General features: G+C 41.4%; 1 protein-coding gene and 1 long non-coding RNA gene across 7 annotated transcripts in view; one reads left to right on the plus strand and one right to left on the minus strand.

The window, feature by feature from the left end:
• Nucleotides 1–356: 356 nt before the first annotated feature.
• LOC140739512 (uncharacterized) lies at nucleotides 357–2,572 on the minus strand. 2 transcript variants are annotated; one of them, XR_012101662.1, is made up of 2 exons: nucleotides 2,503–2,572; nucleotides 357–2,259 (listed from the first exon to the last, which is right to left on the minus strand). It is a non-coding gene; the product is annotated as an uncharacterized lncRNA (long non-coding RNA). The 2 variants fall into 2 exon arrangements; XR_012101661.1 differs by having other exon boundaries at nucleotides 2,374–2,541.
• A 522-nt stretch (nucleotides 2,573–3,094) lies between these two features.
• The window catches only part of pam (peptidylglycine alpha-amidating monooxygenase), a 163,907-nt gene continuing 147,441 nt past the window's right edge, over nucleotides 3,095–19,560 (plus strand). For 4 of the 5 annotated variants that reach the window (XM_073067895.1, XM_073067932.1, XM_073067924.1 and 1 more), the window contains exon 1: nucleotides 3,095–3,198. The gene's annotated coding sequence lies outside the window, so the exon portion shown is untranslated. Of the gene's footprint in view, nucleotides 3,199–16,754; nucleotides 16,862–19,560 lie in introns of those variants that run through there. The other variant, XM_073067906.1, reaches the window with a different exon arrangement.

Below are 19,560 nucleotides of genomic sequence, written 5' to 3' on the forward strand. Positions count from 1 at the left end.
CACATTCTCTTCTTGGATACTGTACCTCCCTCAATCGCAGGACTCTGCAGAGAGTGGTGCAGACAGCCCAGCACATCTGTAGATGTGAACTTCTCACTATTCAGGACGTTTACAAAGACAGGTGTGTAAAAAGGGCCCGAAGGATCATTGGGGACCCAAGTCACCCCAACCACAAACTGTTCCAGGTGCTACAGTACCGCAGCATAAAAGCCAGGACCAACAGGCTCTGGGACAGCTTCTTCCACCAGGCCATCAGACTGCATAACTCATGCTGACACCACTGTATTTCTATGTTATATTGACTGTCCTGTTGTACATACTAGTTATTATAAATTACTATAAATTGCACATTTAGATGGAGACGTAAAGATTTTTACTCCTTATGTACTGTATATGAAGGATGAAAGTAATAAAGTCAATTCAATTGTCCTCTCAGTATCAACCAGTCTTTAAAATGCAGCCTTGTCGTTCATTTGCTTGTTGCCTCCTTCCCTGCTGCTCAAAGCAGTTTACATATCTTCACCCCTTCGATATCTGATAACTGAAACTCAGCAGAGGCTACCTGTAGGTTCTCTGTGGATCGGGGCACCAGCAAGGTAACAGTATCAGGCTCACAGGCAACAGTTCGAATGGAATGTGCTGACCAGTTCAGATAGAGATGAATTATTTGCTTAGTGGATGATAAATTTTTAAAATCTTCTAATATGTTGGGCTGTTCAGGTTCAGTCAATGACGCTGATAGATTTTGAGGCATTACGAATATAGGGATGGTACAGGAAAATGATGTTGAGGTAGACTTTTTTACACCTCCTTTGGTAGAGATGTACCTTCACTCCATCACCCATAATTGACATATAGATTAGGTAATAATTATCCAGATTCAATTTGTTTCACTTTTTGTACAGAATGTACGTGGGCAGTATTCATCTTGTTGGTTAAGTACTTGTTCAAAAAAAACATTCAAAAAGTAAACTTATTATCAAAGTACATATATGTCATCATATTCAACCGCGAGATTCATTTTCTTACAGGCATACACAGTAAATGCAAGTAACACAACAGAATCAATGAAAGACAACACCCAACAGGAAGGACAAACAACCAATGTGGAAAAGACAACAAAGTATACAACTACAAAGGAAAATAATAATAATAAACAATAAATATTGAGAACATGAAATGAAGAGTCCTTGAAAGTCCCTGTGTTGTGGGAAGAGTTCAGTGATGGCACAAGCGAAGTTAAGTGAACTTATCCCCTGTGGTTCAAGAGGCTGATGGGTGAGGGGTAATGACTGTTCCTGAACCTGGTGGTGTGAGTCCTGAGACTCCTGTACCTTCTTCCTGTGAACAGCAAGTAGAGAGCATGGTGTGGCTGCTGGGGGTCCCTGATGATGGATGTTGCTTTCCTGTGACTGGGCTCTGTGGATGTGCTCAGTGATGGGGAGGGCTTTAACTGCAGTGGACTGGGCCTTATCCACTACTTTTTGTCGGAATTTTGCTGTAACAGTGGTGTTTGTGTTTTAAGAAGCATGTTGGCTAATCAGGCACAGTTAGAACTACGGCTGAATGTTCTCCATTTTGTTATCACACGAGGCGAAACATATTGGCTGAAGTTATTTTTAAGAAGCTGAAATGGACAATCATATGACATGTATTCTGAATATAGTTGTGTGTGCTTTAGCGGTCACCCACTGGACTCTGCCATCATTAAAGATGCCTCACCACGTCATAACCAGAGGTATTAAAATGGCAGAGAACATTCATTTTCATTTGCCAGTTATGCAGCTGGCATTTAGGGTGGCACTGAAGGTCCTCCAATCTCTGTCTCTCCATACCATCACACACAGCGATTGGTGTTTCCATTGCATTTTTTTTCACCAGTCAGGGTTGTTAGCCTGAAGTGAACCCCTGAACTTGGAGGACTGCTGGATCACTCTTCATCTGTCCTCTGCCCTTTGACCTGTTTGGCATGGGTGATTCTACCAAGAGCCAAAGCATAAAGCCACATATCTCTCAGGGTCGCTGAGGCACGCAAGCCTCCAAAACCTATCACATGGTTGTGGCCCTCTTGGATGATAGAATAATACCACATGAAGAAAAAATACAAGCTAAGAACTGGTTTCTCTTTGTGTGAAGTGGTCAGTCTGGTTCGGGATTGCCTTTGGCTTGCTTCTTTTGTTTACACGATAGTTTTTTTTTCTCTCTGCGCAGTGGTTTTTGGCCTTTTTAATTGGGTTATTCGGGTCTCCTTGTGGCTGCCTGTAAGCAGAGAAGATTCAAGGTGTATAACTTATACATTCTTTGATAATAAATGAGCTTTGAAGCGTTGAATGTATTGAACAGCAGTATTTCGCCCTCTTGTTTCAAAATTACCAAGCAGTATCCCCGTTCCGGATAACTTTAGAATAACATCCTCAATCCGCCCATTTAAACCTTTGACATTCAAAATACTGTATTCTCCGTCCTTCGGCACAGCCGGAAAGCGGGAAACAGCGGATTTACCTCCCTCTTCGCTCGGGCCGGGTCTCCCCCGCACGTCACTAGTCCCCGCCCCGCACGTCACCACTCTCCGCCCCCTCTCTGCCGTCACTTGTTGCCAGCTCCACCCTTCCCTTGCTCTGGGTTTCACTGCGTCACAAGACCCCGCCCGCTATGTCGCGTCACTCGGTCCCGGCCCCGCCCCTCCTGTTGCTTCGGCTTTCCCGGTGTCACTAATTCCCGCCCATACCCAGCGTCACGTTGCTCGTGCTCTCAATCACGTCACGTCTGGTGTCAGAAACCCCGCCCTACCCCAACCCCCAGCACTTCCCCTCTGCCAATCCCCGCACGCTAAACGCCTTGTCCCGCCCCCATAACTTCCCCTCTGCCAATCCCCGCACGTCAAACGCCCTGTCCCGCCTCCCCACAACTTCCCCTCTGCCAATCGCCACACGTCATTCCGCACCCAGCTCCACCTCTGCCAGTCCCCGAACGTCAATCCTCTCCGCCCCGCCCCCTACTCCTTCCCCTCTGCCAATCCCCGCACGTCATTCCTCCCAGTCCCGCCCCCTACTACTTCCCCTCTGCCAATCCCCGCACGTCATTCCGCCCAGTTCCGCCCCCTACTACTTCCCCTCTGCCAATCCCCGCATGTCAGCCCGCACCGCCCCGCCCGCGGTCGCAGGGTTTCGCCAGGGGAAACTGAGAGTGGATGTGGTGGTGAGTCTGAATAATTTGTATGTGCGCTGAACACTGGCCGTTATTTCCCGACCACAAACCCTTGTGGTGGGAAACGAAAGCGTCTGGGTCGGAGGGTCCGGGTGGTGGAGCAGCTGAATAAAAACGAGTTTGAGTTTGATAATGGTCCAGCAGCATCGTTGGGGTTCATGTCAAAACTTGTAACTTCCTGGGAGCGGTCCTCAACCAGTGTGAATGGAAACCTGACTGAGGGAGGAAAGGAAGGAAGCGGAGAGAAGTTGGAAGGCGAGGAGAGAGAGGGAAACAGGAAGAGGTATCGCGGAGAATAGGAAGAGTCGGGAGGAGGTGTCAGGAAGATGATGGTTAGGGAGGATATCGAGGAAGCGGAGGAGGAAGAGTCTGTTGAAGCAATGTCAGGGGTCCAGTGGGTGGAGAGGAGTAGGGAAAAATGGATGAGAATGGCTGAATAGGAGGATGGTAAATTGGAGGGTAAAGGTAGGGATGTGAAGGGGAGGAGTAAGGGTGGAGGTAGTTGGCAGTGGTGAGGGAGAAGAGGTAGAGGGAAAGATGAGGGAAGAGCAGGAGTAAGAGGTTAAAGAAGTGGAGGAGGAGGGCAGATTGTGGGATTTGGGGAAGGGAAGGATAAAGGGGGAGCTGGCGTGGATGGAAGGGTGGGAGAGGAGAGAGCAGGGGGACAGGAGGATTTAATTCAGGGGAAATACGGGCGGACCAGTGTCAAGGAGGGCAGAGAAACAGAGAGGGGTAGGTGGGAGGGAGGTGAGTGGGAAAGTGAGGCTCATAGAAGGAGGGGGGAGGATTAGCGATTGGTATGAAGGGAAGCGTTGGTGAAGTAGGTGGGGTGGGAGGAGGATGAGGTGTAAAGGAGCAGAATGAAAGGAAAATGTGAGAATGGGAAGTACAAAGTATATCTGCTGTATGTCAGTGTTTGTTGCATGAATTGGATACACCAGGACTACTTTTTTTTATAGAAAAACAGTGAATTTTCCACATGCACATTTAAATGTTTTGACTTTAAAGTTGCGTGTAACTATGTCCAAATGCTGGTGCTTTTTTATTCAGATTAAAGCAGGTGCTTAGAATTAGTGGACACTCAGTTCCGTATGTCTGCAGAGGAAAAGTTCCCGTCTATGTTAGCATGAGAATGATTGACAGTGGACTGAAACAAGCATTCATTTGACAAAACAGCAGATGTTTCTGCACTAAGCTCAAGTTTCCTTCCCGCTGACTGACATACTTGAAATTTACTTGCACAGGACTGTTTAAAGGGCTGATGTATATAAAATATGATTATCAGTTTCAATTGTTCAGGGTTGAGAAATAGCTAACTTTTGGATTCCCACTAGGATAAAAAAAAAGGATTGTATGTAGTTTTATTCCCATGAAAGGCATTCGAATCGGCATATCTTGTATGTGTCTGTTAAGTCAACCATGTGAATTTTTGCAGCCTGTAGATTCTCTGTAATGGTTGCCTGGAAACGGGGCATAATGTTGCTTTAGATCGAAGCTTGTCTATCTGACATAGAGTGGCTTGTGGCGTTCCTGTCATTTGTGAGCCAGCAATTTGTGATCCACCTGGGTAAATTAGCATTCAGAGCTTCAGAAAATGCGTCCATGTGTTTTCAGTTCTTTTAATGTCGAGGTCTGGGAATTTCTGCCATTAAATGGGGTATTGTAAAGCAGTTTTGCTTTTTTAATCCATGATGAAGAAAAGCAAACTGTGATTTCCAGACTATTTTCTCCAGGTGCATAATAAAACAAATTGGAGAGAATTCGTCATGGAATGGAAGGTAATTTGAGCATATGGTATGGAATTCTGTCAGCTCTTTTGTTTAAGATTTGTTTTGCTGTTGATTGCACCGAGGTTATTGCTTGATAAATGTGCCGCATAGTAAAAAATAACATGAGATGCCGTGAAACCTACAAAACTAGCAAAATAGGAGGAGTAGGCATTTGGCCCTTAGAACTTGCTTTGCCAATCAGTATAATCATCTGTCTCAGGACCAGAATCCCATACGCACGCATGTCTTTTGTGTTTACAAATCTGTCAGTCTACTTAAATATATTCAGCAGTTCAGCCTTCACATTCTAATGGCACATAGTTTATAGCATGAGTAAGGAAATTTCTCCTCTGTGTTTTTTCCCCTAATGTGAGCTGTAAACCCTCAACTCAAATAGTACAGGAACATTTTTCCCTTCTTCCAGCGTTTCAAGTGCTATTGGAATGCCATTATTTTCAACAAAACCATTCAGTCTTCTAAACTCCAGTGAAAACCAATTTTTTTTAAACCAAATAAACTTTATGCAGAATTTTTAAAAAGAATGTCTTTTTATTCTTGCATTCAGAGTCAATACTTTTATTACTTAAAACCAGGAGGATTTTTGCCACACATCTGACCCTCTCAGATGGTACACTGCTTGAGGGACTTCCTCTCCCAGTTTGGCTCCTTCCTCTCCAGGAGCAGAATAACCGGATACTGTGGTCCTTTCCCATCAAGCTTTGGTGCATCCCCGTATTCCTCAAGTTAGAGTGTTGTTTATCACCCCCACCTGCTAGAATCTTGGATACCTGCTGATGACTTCTATTTCCCCTAACACCCCCTTTGGACATGTAACTGCCCCCATTGGGAATCACTGCCCTGTACTGTGGTCCTTCCTCTTCAAGCTTAGGCGCGTCCACCAGCATGTGGACATCTCAATGTGCTGACAGGCCAACAAGTTTCGGGCAGTTATGACATTTTATGCTTCTACTCCAACTGATTTTAAGAATGTATTGTGCTCAGGATAATTATAGGAGGCAAATGCCCAAGGCCATTTTAAGGAAATAAACTCCGGGAGATTTCTCTTTGACCTTTGCCATTGCTCAGACAGGTGTTTGGAAATAATTGACTAGCATGTTTTCACACACTGTACTTATCAACTTGATTTGAAATATTTGACAGAAACTGTGGTGCTATGCTACATAATGATTGATTATAAACACAACTAGAGACTGGAAAAGGCCCTCTCCTTGTTTATCACAAGATATGTCCAGTGATCATCTCCCAAATCATCAAGAAAATAGTAAAAATAACTAAATCATGTGGGGAAAAAATAGGAACTTTTTGACCACCATTGCCTAAAATGATGGAAATTTATTTTAAGAGATCTGTTCTGATAATTCGGTATAGCTCCAACCTTCTTCAAGAGGTGATCTTGGCTCCAGATTAAAATGAGTCTAAATGAAACTGGATGAAAATTCATAGGTGAAGCCATCATCAGAAATCTGTTCCAAGGGGTTGGAATGATTTGGAAGAAAGAATGATGTCGTGACCTGAAGTCTGAACTTAGACCTGTACAGGGTAAAATTTGTGACCTTGATCCTTTCATAAATTGGAACAAAATATCAATTCAGACGCAATCTATGAATTTAACTTTTTCTATGAATATAATTTTTTCAAGTCTATGCTTTTCAATTGAATCTCACCTTTTTCTAATTTCAAATTAGAAATAAAATCTAAACAGGCATTTAATGTAATGGCTCTCTTTGGATTTTTCAAAGTCTCTGTCATTTGTATGATTTAAAAATGGTTTCATTTGCAGATTAATCAGAAATGATTAACATACTTGCATAGTATCATTAGTTAACAAATTGGGTGTTTTGTCCTGAGGCTGGTACAATGATGCAATGACAAGGAAGGTATGCCAGTGTAGAATCTACATGAGGATCATCAAAGATCTCCATCAACCAGATCACGCCATCTTCTTACAGCTACCACTGATGAGGAAGACCCACACTGTCAGATTCAAGAACAGTTACTTAACCTCCAACCATTGGGCTGTTGAAGCAACCAGCGCAATTCTAATCACTACCTTAGTATAACAGCAGAATGGCCACTTTGTATTACAATGGAATGATCTTTTTGTTCCAATTGTGTTGTTTTTAGTAAAAACTGTAAAATTTGTTTAATTTTTTAGTTGTGAATATTATTGGTCTGATGCTATGTGCCTGGGATGCTGCTATCAGTAAGTTTTTCATTGCACCTGTGCTTACAAATAAAGTCATACAGAAGTACAGCACAAAACAGGCCTTTCAGCCCATCTAGACCATGCCAACACTATTTAAAATGCCTACTCTCATCAACGTGCACCGGGACTGTAGCTCTCCATACCCCTACTATCCATTTACCTGTTGAGCTGGCATGCATCACTCGTGCTGGCAGCTCATTCCACAACGACCCTCTGAGTGAAGAAGTTTCTCCTCTTGTTCCACTTAATCTTTCACCCTTAAGCCATGACCTCAAGTTGTAGTCTCACCCAATCTCAGTGGAAAAAGCCTGCTTGCATTTACCCTATCTATACCTCTATCCAATCTCCTCTCAATCTTCTACATTCTAAACAATGCAGTCCCAAACTTTTCAATCTTTCCTTATAAACTCAGGTCTTCCATATCCAGCAATATCCTTGTAATTTTTTTTCTGTACTCTTTCAACCTTGTTTGCATCTTTCCCGTAGCAATTTTGCATATGGCGATGAACTTGACTTTGACTTTATTTGGATATCTAAGTACACATTTCATTGGAATTTTGCTAGTGCAGTGCAATGGCTTACGTTGGTGTGTCTTGTTTTGACAGTAATGTTATCAACAGTAACAGTGCAAGCAGCAAAGGATATGGAGTATGGTGTGCATTATGACATTTATTTGGCCTGCAAACCTGAATAAATCCAGCATTGTCAAGTTGGAATGGTACTCCTCCCTGCATTGGGGGGTGGGGGGGGGAGAGGAGGGCTGAATGCTTAGCTGAAGCAAATCTCATCTCATTTGTGCAATCAAAAGGACCTAATCAGCTCTTATCCGACGAGTGTCACCTTGTGGTGGAGAGGCCTGTGAGTTCCTGAGATCCCAACAGTGATGCTGTCTGGAGTTCAGCTCCTGGTATGGACAAGGGAAAGGAGTGATCTAACCAGGACCTCAACGGTGGAGCTGGCGGAAGATGATGACATAGCAGAATGGTAGTGAAGATGGAGGAAGGCTGCTGTAGTGAAGGGTCCCCAGTCATTTTGCATTCTATGCCACTGGAACGTACGGTGGCTGCCTGTGCATTGGCCTCTCCATGTTAAACTAAGTTGCATACAGATGTGCTCCATTCAGGAAATGATGCCTTGGGAGAACACTAGACTCAACTTGATTGTTGCACTACTAATCACTTCTGGGTTATTTAAAGACTTAAAGCAGAGTTGTGCAGAAATTCTCTTTGAATATCTCATAAAAATTTCATTTGGCTTCATGGAGTTAGGAAGTTAAGGTTAAGATTCTATCCTGTTAAGCTATAGCTGATTTGTTGCTGCAAAACATGGGTATTTAATGGCTGTTCGTTTCCTTCTTACTGATGCTCTAGAGAAATTGGAGGGGGCTGCAGAGTAATTCTCTGTATAATTAAATCTGTAAATATTATTAAAGTCTCGAAATAATTATTATCAACAAATTACTTGTAGTACCAGAGGAACCAACACATTGGACCACTGTTACACCATCAAGAGAGCTCACTGTGCTATCTCACGCCCACACTTTGGGAAATCTGATCACCTGGCTGTATTTCTATTCCCTGAGTGATAGGCAGAGACTGAAGACTGCAGCATCAGTAGTAAGGACCAAGAATATATGGACCAGGGAGGCATGAGAGTGCTTACAGGACTGCTTTGAGTCTGTGGACTGGACTGTATTCAGGGATTCATCTTCGAGTCAGAATGATTAAGCCACAGCTGACTTAGTTAAAACCTGTGTGGATGAGTGTGTGCCTAGGCAAGCTTGCTGTACATACCCAAATCAAAAGCCGTGGATGAACCAGGAGGTTTATAGTCTGCTGAGGGCTAGATCTGTGGCATTCAAGTCTGGCAACCCGGGTCTGTGCAAGAAAATCAGCTACAACTTGCGTGAGGTTATTTCAAGAGCTAAGGAACAATTACGAATGAGGCTAGAGGCAAAATTGGATGTACGCCAATTCTGATATGGTTTGCAAATCATTACTTCCCACGAAGCGAAGCCTCACACCATGAATGGTAGTGAAGCTTCACTCCCAGACGAGTTCAACACCTTTTATGCTCGCTTTGAAAGGGATAATAAAACTACAGCAATGCGGATCCCTGCAGCGCCCAGTGACTGTGATCTGTCTCAGAGGCTGACGTCAGGCTGTCTTTCAAGAGGGTGAACCCTCATTAGGTGACAGGCCCCAATGGAGTACCTAGTAAGGCTCTGAAGACTTGCGTCAACCAGCTGGCGGGGTTGTTCAAACACATTTTCAATCACTCACTGCTACAGTTGGAAGTTCCCACCTGTTGCAAAAGGGCAATAATTATACCACTGCCCAAGAAGAGCAGGCTGAGCTGCTTTAATGACTATCGTTCAGTAGCACTCAGTTCAACAGTGAAGTGCTTTGAGAGGATGGTTATGGCTAGAATCAACTCCTGCCTCAATAAGGGCCTGACCCACTGCCTTTGCCTATTGCCACAATAGGTCTACAGCTGTGATCTCACTGGCTCTTCTCACGGCCTTTAATCACCTGGACGATACAAATACCCATATCAGGATGCTTTTATTGAATCTAGTTCAGCATTTGCCACAATCATTCATACAGTTCCGATCAAAAAGCTCCAGAACATGGACCTCTCTACCTCCATCTGTAAATGGATCCTCGACTTCCTAACTGGTAGACCAGAATCGGTATGAATCAGAAACAACACCTCCACCTCGCTTACAATCAACCCTGGCACTCCTTGGGGATGTGTGCTTATCCCACTGTTCTACTCCCTCTACACCCATCCCTGTGGATAGGCACAGCTCAAATGCCATCTGTAAGTTTCCTGACAATACAACCATTGTTGGCAGAGTTCCAGATGGTGATGAAAGGATGTACAGGAGCAAGATAAATCGGCTGGTTTAGTGGTGTTGCAGCAACAAACTTGCACTGAACATCAATATGACCAAAGAACTGATTGTAGCCTTCAGAAAGGGTAAGATGAGGAAACGCACACCATAGAGGGATCAGAGGTGGAGAGAGTGAGCAATTTCAAGTTCCTGAGTGTCAATATCTCTGAGAATCTAACCTGGATTCAACATAGCAATGTAGCTATGAAGAAGGCAAGATAACAGTTATATTCACTAGAATTCAGAAGAATGAGGGGTGACCTCATTTAAACCTGTGGATGTGGGGAGAGTGTTTCCTCTAGTGGGAGAGTCTAAGACCAGAGGACACAGCCTCGGAATAGAAGGGTGTCCATTTAGAATGGCAAAGGGGGAGGAATTTTTTTTAGACAGAGTGGAGAATCTGTAGAATTCTTTGCTACAGCAGCAGTGGGGGGCGGGGCAAGACTTTATATTTAAGGCAGAGGTAGATAGATTCTTGATTGGTCAGAGCATGAAGGATTAAGAGGAGAAGGCAGAAGATTAGGGCTGAGTGGAAAATTGGATAAGCCATGGTGAAATGGTGGAGCAGACTTGATGGACCCAAATAGTCTAGTTCTGTTCCTACGTCTTATTATCTTATAATATGGAGCATTGTGGTAGCAAGTGGCAATTTTGTGCCTACCACTCTGCCTTCTCGTTGAGGCTAGGTGCTTGCAGAAAAGCATTACCCTTTTCTATCTTGTTTTTGACTGCAAGTCAGAAGCCTATTCCCTACATTCTCTTTAAGCTGACCAATGATATCCTTAAGCCATTTTTACAGGATAGGATTATCATCTGCTGACATTTTTCTGGAACACGTTCTGACAGCCTGAGTACTTTCAGCTTGTAAAGCATTTCAAAGAATGTTTTCCTATATTACATATTTTAATGTATACACAAATCCTTCAATAAAACTTTGCTCCCTTTTAAAGTCCATTACCACCCACACAAAGCATTTTAAAGTATTTTACCTACACACACATAAGCACGAGGGAATTTCCCTTGGCTTGAAGAATAATTTGCTGTTAGGATTTTAGTTCTGAACCCAATTTAATTTTTGTTCCTGCTCTTTTAGTGATTTCTTGAGTTGTGTCATTACCTATACCTTTCTAATACTCTTTTAAAATAACCCAAATTTGGAAGGGATAAGGTGGTAAGTATTAACAACAACACACACAAAATGCTGGTGGAACACAGCAGGCCAGGCAGCATCTATAGAAAGAAGCACTGTCGACGTTTCGGGCCGAGACCCTTCGTCAGGACTAACTGAAAGGAAAGATAGTAAGAGGTTTGAAAGTAGTGGGGGGAGGGGGAAATGCAAAATGATAGGAGAAGACCGGAGGGGGTGGGAAATATTGTCAGCTTTTATGCTATGTGCTTTTTTTGACTACGAGATTTAAAAATAAAAGTGGGATGCTCCTGATCTGTAACTGTTCCTCCTAACAAATTGTTAATATTGTAGCGCTCGAGGAGGGGGAGGCGCGTGGTCAACAGCCCGCCCCAGCATTCCTAGTAGCCATTGCTATTTATTGTTCTTGTCTTAAAATGCTTTCGTGGGATTATGGTGGAATGTTCAAGTACTTTTATTGTTGTATTGTAGCTTGGATTATACAGTTATTTGCCTGTGTGTTTGTGGGTCAGCCTGGCTGTAACTGGGGTGGGTGGTCATCACCTCCCCGGTCTGTATGTGACTGAGTGGGTGCTGTCCCTGGGTTATAACACCCAGTCTGTTTCTGTGCTTGTGGCAGAAAACCAGCAGTTAAGCTAAGCAAGCCTCTCTCGTCTGCTTTCATTGTCCGAATGCTCGCCACACTATGTCTCTGACCGAACACATCCTGCAAAATGTGTTTGTGTAGTTGATAATAATCAGAGAGCTCTTATGTGTATAAAACAGAGCATTATTTTATAGTAATTTTGTGAACTGCAGTTTGGAATTCTGGTGTATATTAACTATGATTTTCCCCCCCCCCCCCACATTGAATAGTCAAAACTTCATTTAACTTTGCTGCTCTTTCACTCTATTAACTTGCCATGTAGTGCCAGTACATGAAGTGCAGCCTTCAAAAATGAGAAGGGAAATAAAGTTCTGATATCAGGGTATGGATTTCAACTCTAGGTTTTTAGGCATTATGGTAAATTGATCATTTTCAACCTTCCAGTATTATTTTAATCTTTTAAGGTCTGGATGATAATCTGAAATGATTTCAAATTTCTGACCGACGTGTCTTGGTGGCAAGATAATTTTCACAGAGGAAGGTTGTGATTTGAAGCTACTTTGCTGGCAGCACAATGCTGTCTGCTTTTAGATGTTCAATCAGGACTGCGCAAATCTGCTAGAAATAGGATTTGGTTCTCAGGCCCTTGTAGCTTGCTAGGCCATTCACTTAGCCTTTGAGCTGATTTGTATCTCAATACCATTAACCCGCATTTCCTTCATGCCCCCGACAGTCCAAAAAAACCTGCTCAGCTCATTATTCAGCATCTCTATTGACTGGACCCTCACCCTTTTGGGGGAGAGGTTTTGCTTCCCCTACTTTTTCAGGAAAGGAAGGGTTTGTGATTTAACTTCCGCCGGTTCTGGCTGTACTCTTAAGGTTGTGCTCTTGTTAGTTCAGTTTCTGCACCAGAGAATTTTTTTTAACCTATCCTAGATGTTACTCTAAACATCTTGATAAGGTCACTCAATCCTCAAGTCTTGGATTCAAGTGACAGCAAACCAATCTAATATCGTCTGTATAGGAGACTTACTCTTAAACTCATGGGTATTACTTTAAATAATCTGCAAAGTATCTCGCCAAGACCTGTATGCCTTTCCCGAGTTAATGGTTTCTAGAACTGAGCACAGATAGTGTTACCATATGCTCTGTACAACTAGTGCATAATCTGTCTTTTAATCTCACTCCTCTTGTTGTCAATATAATGTTACCATTTAATTTTAATAATTGTTCACTAATTTTTAATAATCTGCGGACAGAGACTTTCATAGATTTCTTGAGCCTCTGATGTCTTTCAGTGTCTTTGAGTCTGATCTGCAAACTAATTTCAATTTGTCTGTCTTTCTCTCTTCAGTGAACAAAATTCCATCTGTCTCAGGTTCAATGTTAACAATTGATGTGGCATTAATTACCACCGTTGACAAGAATCTGTCAAGTCAACGCATAACCTTCTAAATTTTAGGAAATGTGACGTGAGTTTGTAATCTTCCTGCATTATCGAACCCATTGGGTAATCTTTCTGCATAATTTAACCCACTGGGTAATCTTTCTGCATAACTTAACCTATTGGGCAATCTCTCTCCATAATTTAACCCACTGGGTAAGGGTCCCGATGAAGGGTCTCAGCATGAGACTTCCTTTATTCCTCTCCATAGATGCTGCCTGAACTGCTGAGTTTCTCCAGCATTTTGTGTGTGTAGACCCATTGGGTGCCTTTTCTCCACCGCTCTCGGTTTCCTGCCTTTTGAGGAATACTTCAATCTTGGATCCAAAGTGAGTTCTTGGAATTCAGCACTGACAGAAAACTGATCATCTGATTGTTTGGAAATCCCAGATGTTTGTTGGCATCTGGTTCACTGGAGCTCATTTTCTGCGCTCCCTAGAAATGCACCAGGTGCACTGGATAACCTATTATGTAACTGTGTAACAACAAATGAAGTAATTTAAAAAATGTGTTGGGTCAGAATAGCAAGTATATTGGCTAGTGCTGCACCACCAACATCTCCAGAGTACCGGATTTATCAGAATCTTATGTGCCAAAGTTTTACATGGGTAACTTGGCTTTTTTATCTCCAGCGCTCATGTCTGAATTTAATATAATCTGTACATCTAGATGTACAATACTTTAACCAAGGTATTGATAAGCACGACAAAAACTTGATCTGTGGAGAGCACCATTGATCTGTGCCTTCACTGAGAGGCACTTCCTGAGAACTATGAAAAATATGGTCAAAGGGCAGGGGAAGTTTGGTAGTCAACCTTTGTCTCATGGTTGCTGGGTAACAAGAACCAATCTCTGGTGCGCTTCAGTGAGAGTGTCACTGGCTGCTAGGTGCGCGCTAATGAAACTGTCATTTACACATTGCAACTGGACTTCCCGTTACAATTTCACCTGCACCTACCTTAGAGCAAACACTTTCCCTTGCTGTACTTTTTCCCCTTTAATAGTTACAACTTTATCTTGATGTCCCTTAAGTTTTTTTTAATTGCTTGTAATGGATTTTTTGCCCTCACTTTTTTATAGATCTGCGAAGCTGAGGTATTTCCTGTGGTCTTTCTCAAGGAAGTGACCCCCTCCTGTATCCTCATAAATATCTTCCTCCCTACCACTTGTGTTTTGTTCAACACGTTAGAAATTGATTTACAGGTATTTTGCGTGAATTTGTCCACAAAAGAACATTTGTGTGGTTTAAAAAATCTGTTTAAAAATTGAGAAATCTAAGGTGAATAAATTTCACTTTGCAGCAATGTTTCTTAGTGGGTCAATAAAGAAAGTCTAGTCCTAGTTTTAGTATCTTTAAAAACAAAGTTGGGAATTTCATAATATAGACCACTTAGTTTGGAACTTGGAACCGAAAGTCAAATCAATTACCTCAAATGTCTAGTAACAAAAGAGCATTTACTATAAACACGAGGAGATCTGCAGATGCTGAAAATCCAAAACAACACATAGAAAATACTGGAGGAACTCAGCGGGCTGGGCAGCATCAATGGAAATGAATAAACAGTTGACGTTTCAGGCTGAGACCCTTCTTCCGGACTGGAAAGGAAGGGGGAAGATGCTGGAATAACAAGTTGGGGAGGGAGGTGAAGGAGGATAGCTGGAAGGTGATAGGTGAAGCCAGGTTCAATGCCCGGGAAAGGTAAAGGGCTGGAGAAGGAGGAATCTGATAGGAGAGGAGAGCCCTGTCAAAGGGTCTCGCCCCAAAACATTGATTGACTTTTTACTCTTTTCCATAGACGCTGCCTGGCCTGCTGAGTTCCTCCAGCATTTTGTGTGTGTTGCTCTGGATTTCCAGCATCTGCAGATTTTCTCATGTTTGTGATTGCTCTCGTTTACTTCATATTATTTTCTTTTTCTTCTGTTGTAACATTCGATTATTTTCAATTACATTGTCTCCTCGAGGCTTAACTTCGGGGCTCAGCTCACTTACTGAGCTGTATCCTCTGCAAATTCTAACACTGTCTGATGCGAGGGTTTGTTCAGTCATGCGTTTGGTTCATATAGTCCTCCTCAAATTCTGTCTTACAAAACATCCTAACAGCTGGCCATCCCTAGCTTAGCTAGTACAACCTCTTTCTCACTACCCCTTTTGATATTCTTTAATCCAATCTCTTTATTCATCTCTTCAACACTTGAAAAGCGACCTTGCATTGCTTTCTGATTTCCCGCCTTGTACTCCCGCTTTTCAATATAATTCTCCTGCTCTTTGAATATCATTTTGTCACAGCGTTGTTTCCCTTCACAACTGAAAGCAGGGGCTTGTTTTTTTTTGGCTTGTGTACAATACAAATTGTGAGGAAATTATCTGGTGATGTGACTGTACGAGTTAGACCCACTTGATATCTTTGCACGTCACCTTGTCTCTGCTTGTTTATTTCCATACTAACCTGTCCTGAAATACCAGTGTAATCTTTGCTTTCTAAAAGTACAGTCTACAGCTACACAGCATGTATCTTTAAAACTTCTGCTCTATAACTTAAATTTATTGTATTTCACCAAATATATTAATTCATTTTAATCACTATTATTGATGCAGGGGCTTCAGTCCATTATGACATTTACTGTACCTTCAGAAATTTAAGATCAATCATAATCAACCTATTTTTCCACACCCTGATCTCGGGACTGCTTTATTTTGTCTATGTTTGTGGCCACTTTATTAGGTACACCTGTACACCTTAATGCAAATATCTGATCAGCCAATCATGTGACAACAACTCAATGCATAAAAGCATGCCAACATGGTCAAGAGGTTCAGTTGTTGTTCAGACATAGGATAGGAAACAAATATAATCTAAGTGACCTTGACTGGTGGAATGTTTGCTGGTGCCAGACAGGGTGGTTTGAGTATCTCAGAAACTACTGATCTCCTGGGATTATCGCACACAGCAGTCTCTAGAGTTTACAAAAAAAAAACTAAACACAAACACGAAAAGGAAACATCCATTGAGCAGCAGTTCTGTGAGCAAAAACATCTTGATAACGAGAGACGTCCAAGGCGAACGACCAGAATGGTTCAAGCTGACACTTACTCAAATAACTAAGCATTGCAACAATGGTGTGCAGAAGAGCATCTCTGAACGCACAACACATCAAACCTTGAAATGATGGGTTACAGCAGCAGAAGACCTGTGCCTAATAAAGAGGTCCCTTCATGTATATTTCAGAATAAATGGGTTCCTGTTTCCAGTGTACATCTTTATTTGCTGCTCTGTAATTATCAGAAGCAGATCCTTCATGTCAGTGAGGCAGCATTAATTTTGTTTAATCAATTGGAGTTCAATGGCTGATGCTTTAGGAAGTTGTAAAAACAATTAAAGGGTTCAGTTTTACATTACACGATGTGGTTGCCATAGCTGCTCTTGCAGGAAAGTTGGAGATGGTGATGTCAGTGAGAATATAGGTCTGATGCTGATGTTCACAGTACAATGACTCACACATTTCAAAGGAGCTGACAGTCCCTCAGCAACCTCTCTTTCACACTTAAATGCTCTTGCCTTTGAAGAGAATGTGTCTTTTTTTACTGTAAGTACTTCATGTTTAATGTTCTTCATGTATAATGTTCTTCATGTATTTTTAAAATTGTGTATTATCTGCTATTCCTTTTGATATTGTACGTAGCATAGCATTGAACCTGAGTTTTGTCTTTTGCACTTTATAATTCAAAGACCTTGAAACTGTTGGAAAAGCCTGCTGTATTAGGAATATCTGTGGGCGTTCTTTAGTTTGCACAGCAGACACGTCATGCGTCTGATCAGTTTAATTTCACAAAAAATTTATTGTGCTCATGATTATTCATGCTGCGCTTCAAGGCTGCTGGTATTACTGTAAGCTCTTTCTCTATTTAAATAGTCTGATGATTTTAAGGCAAAGCCCAGTACTTCATATATGCAGATATTTTCGATCCACGACAAAATGTTACAGAATGAACCAATAAGAAAGAGTATTAAACTAAGAAAACAGGGTAAATAATAGTAGAAAATGCAGAAACTATTCTGGAGGTTAGGCAAAATTTTTTGAGAGAGAAACAGTTAATAATTCAGGTTGATTGTCTTTCATTAAAATGAAAATTAAAATACTGATAAAAGTTGAGCAAGAACAGGGAGGTTAAATAATGCAAAAGTATTCCAATTTTTTAACCTCTTTTTGTTTGTCTCCTGCTTTATCTCCTATCCATCCAGACAGAATCAGATGTGATCAGCAAGCCTTCACCTTCTCTTAGCTGGCAATACCTCCAGTTTTACCATTCAATCTTATGTTCCTCATCCTATCATATCTCCACACTCTCTCATTCTTCTCTAAATCTTTTCCTCCTCCTTTATAACATAAGTGTTTGACTTTTAAATTTTCTCGTTCTGATGAAAGCTATGCACGAGAGTAGCCTGACCAGTTGATTATGTTTGTTTTTCTTCATGTTTCTAGCGGCTGCAGTTGTGTTGTTACAGGATTCCACTGGGATGCTGGATAAAACTCGTGCTTTAAAAATGACATTCTGCTTTCTATAATATACAGACTTTATTCCCCTACAGATTTATCAGCGCTGCTTTTATTAATATTTTTCATTCGGATTTATTAAGTGTTAATGTTTGCTATTGATTGGATTTAGAGAACAGAGGCTTGACTTTATATCAGATCTTTCAGACTATAGATTTTCCCCAGTGTTTTCTCACTGGCGAGTACTTTAAAAAGCTAATGATGGGATATTGAAAATATCATATCCATTTTTTCATATACTGAAATAACAAATTATAATGACAAGAATCAGATTATTTATTAATTTGGAGTTGATTGAAGGTTGTATGTGGGGACGTGTGTACTCTGATAATAAATGTTACTTTGATGGGTAAATATTGGACAGGATTCCTGTCCTTTTTCAAAATAGTGCCTTTTTTTTACATTTGCTTGTAGGTGGATTTTATTTACAATAGGTCCGTTGATGGTATTCACCTTTGGAACTGAAATGTCAGAGTTTTGGGTTGTATGGTTTGTCTCTGCTACCTTTCAGAGTACATTGATCAAGGATAGATACATTTTATTTCTCCAAAGAAAATCCTTCTGAATATTTGCCTTTTCCCCTCCCCTGGAATGTTCATGCCAGAATTGTGTGGGTGTGACATTTGAGAGTGCTTGTACGTTTAAATGTTTATCTCTTATATTTATGATTTGCAAATGTATTTCTGTCTCTGTTGGGAAAGGATATATTCTGCACATCTTTATATGTTGCTGAGTTTATGAGGTGCAGTAGTATATTCTCTATGTCGTTGAAATCCTAGCTTTCAATGCTAGTTGCTAGCAATCTTTTTCATGAATTGTATTTTTGTTTCTAAATAATTGGTTTAAATGTACACTTAAGATAATAGGTATGTATTCATGAATTTTTCTAAAATGTTATTCTTGTTACATGTGAGAAATGGAAAAATATTTTGGAGTGGAAGTAAAATAAATTCTTAATCTTTGGGTACAGTCGGCCCTCTTTATCCGTGGGAGATTGGTTCCAGGACCCCCTCGGATACCAAAAAACGTGGATACTCAAGTCCCTTATTCAACCTGTCTCAGTGCGGTGGACTTTAGGACTTGGCAGAACTCAGGACCTGCGGCCTGCAGTGTTTCTGTTCCGTTGACGGAAAACGATCACGATTGAAAATAAAGTGGAAATAATAAAGTGATTGGAAAGAGGTGAAATGCTTTCGGTAATTGGAAAAGCATTATACTACAGTTGTTTAACGATTGGAACAATTTTAAAGGATAAAGTGAGAATAATGGAGCATGTGAAATGCTCTGCCCCTATGAAAGCTACAATTATTACTAAGCAACACAGTGGTTTCATTATTGAAATACACTCATTTCTTAAATGTTTTATATGCATAGAAAGGTAAAATATATACTATATACTAAGACAAACATTTGACTAACTGACACTAAATAATAATGGATGTACCTGTTCAGACTTACTTATAATACCTAATACAAAGTAAATGCTATGTAAATAGTTGTTATATTGTATTGTTTAGGGAATAATGACAAGGAAAAAAGTCTGTACATGCTCAAACAACAAGTGCTGGCGAGAGAACTTCAGTGTTTTCCCGATCTGTGGTTGGTTGAATCCGCACATGCGGAATCCGCGGATAAGGAGGGCCGACTGTATTTGCTTTTTGATTAGCTTGCCATGTGGGATCTCATCAAAAGCCTTCCAGAAATTTACGTAGCCCACATCAGAAACTCTT

This window comes from Hemitrygon akajei, chromosome 2 (assembly GCF_048418815.1).
Source record: "Hemitrygon akajei chromosome 2, sHemAka1.3, whole genome shotgun sequence".
Taxonomy (NCBI): domain Eukaryota; kingdom Metazoa; phylum Chordata; class Chondrichthyes; order Myliobatiformes; family Dasyatidae; genus Hemitrygon; species Hemitrygon akajei.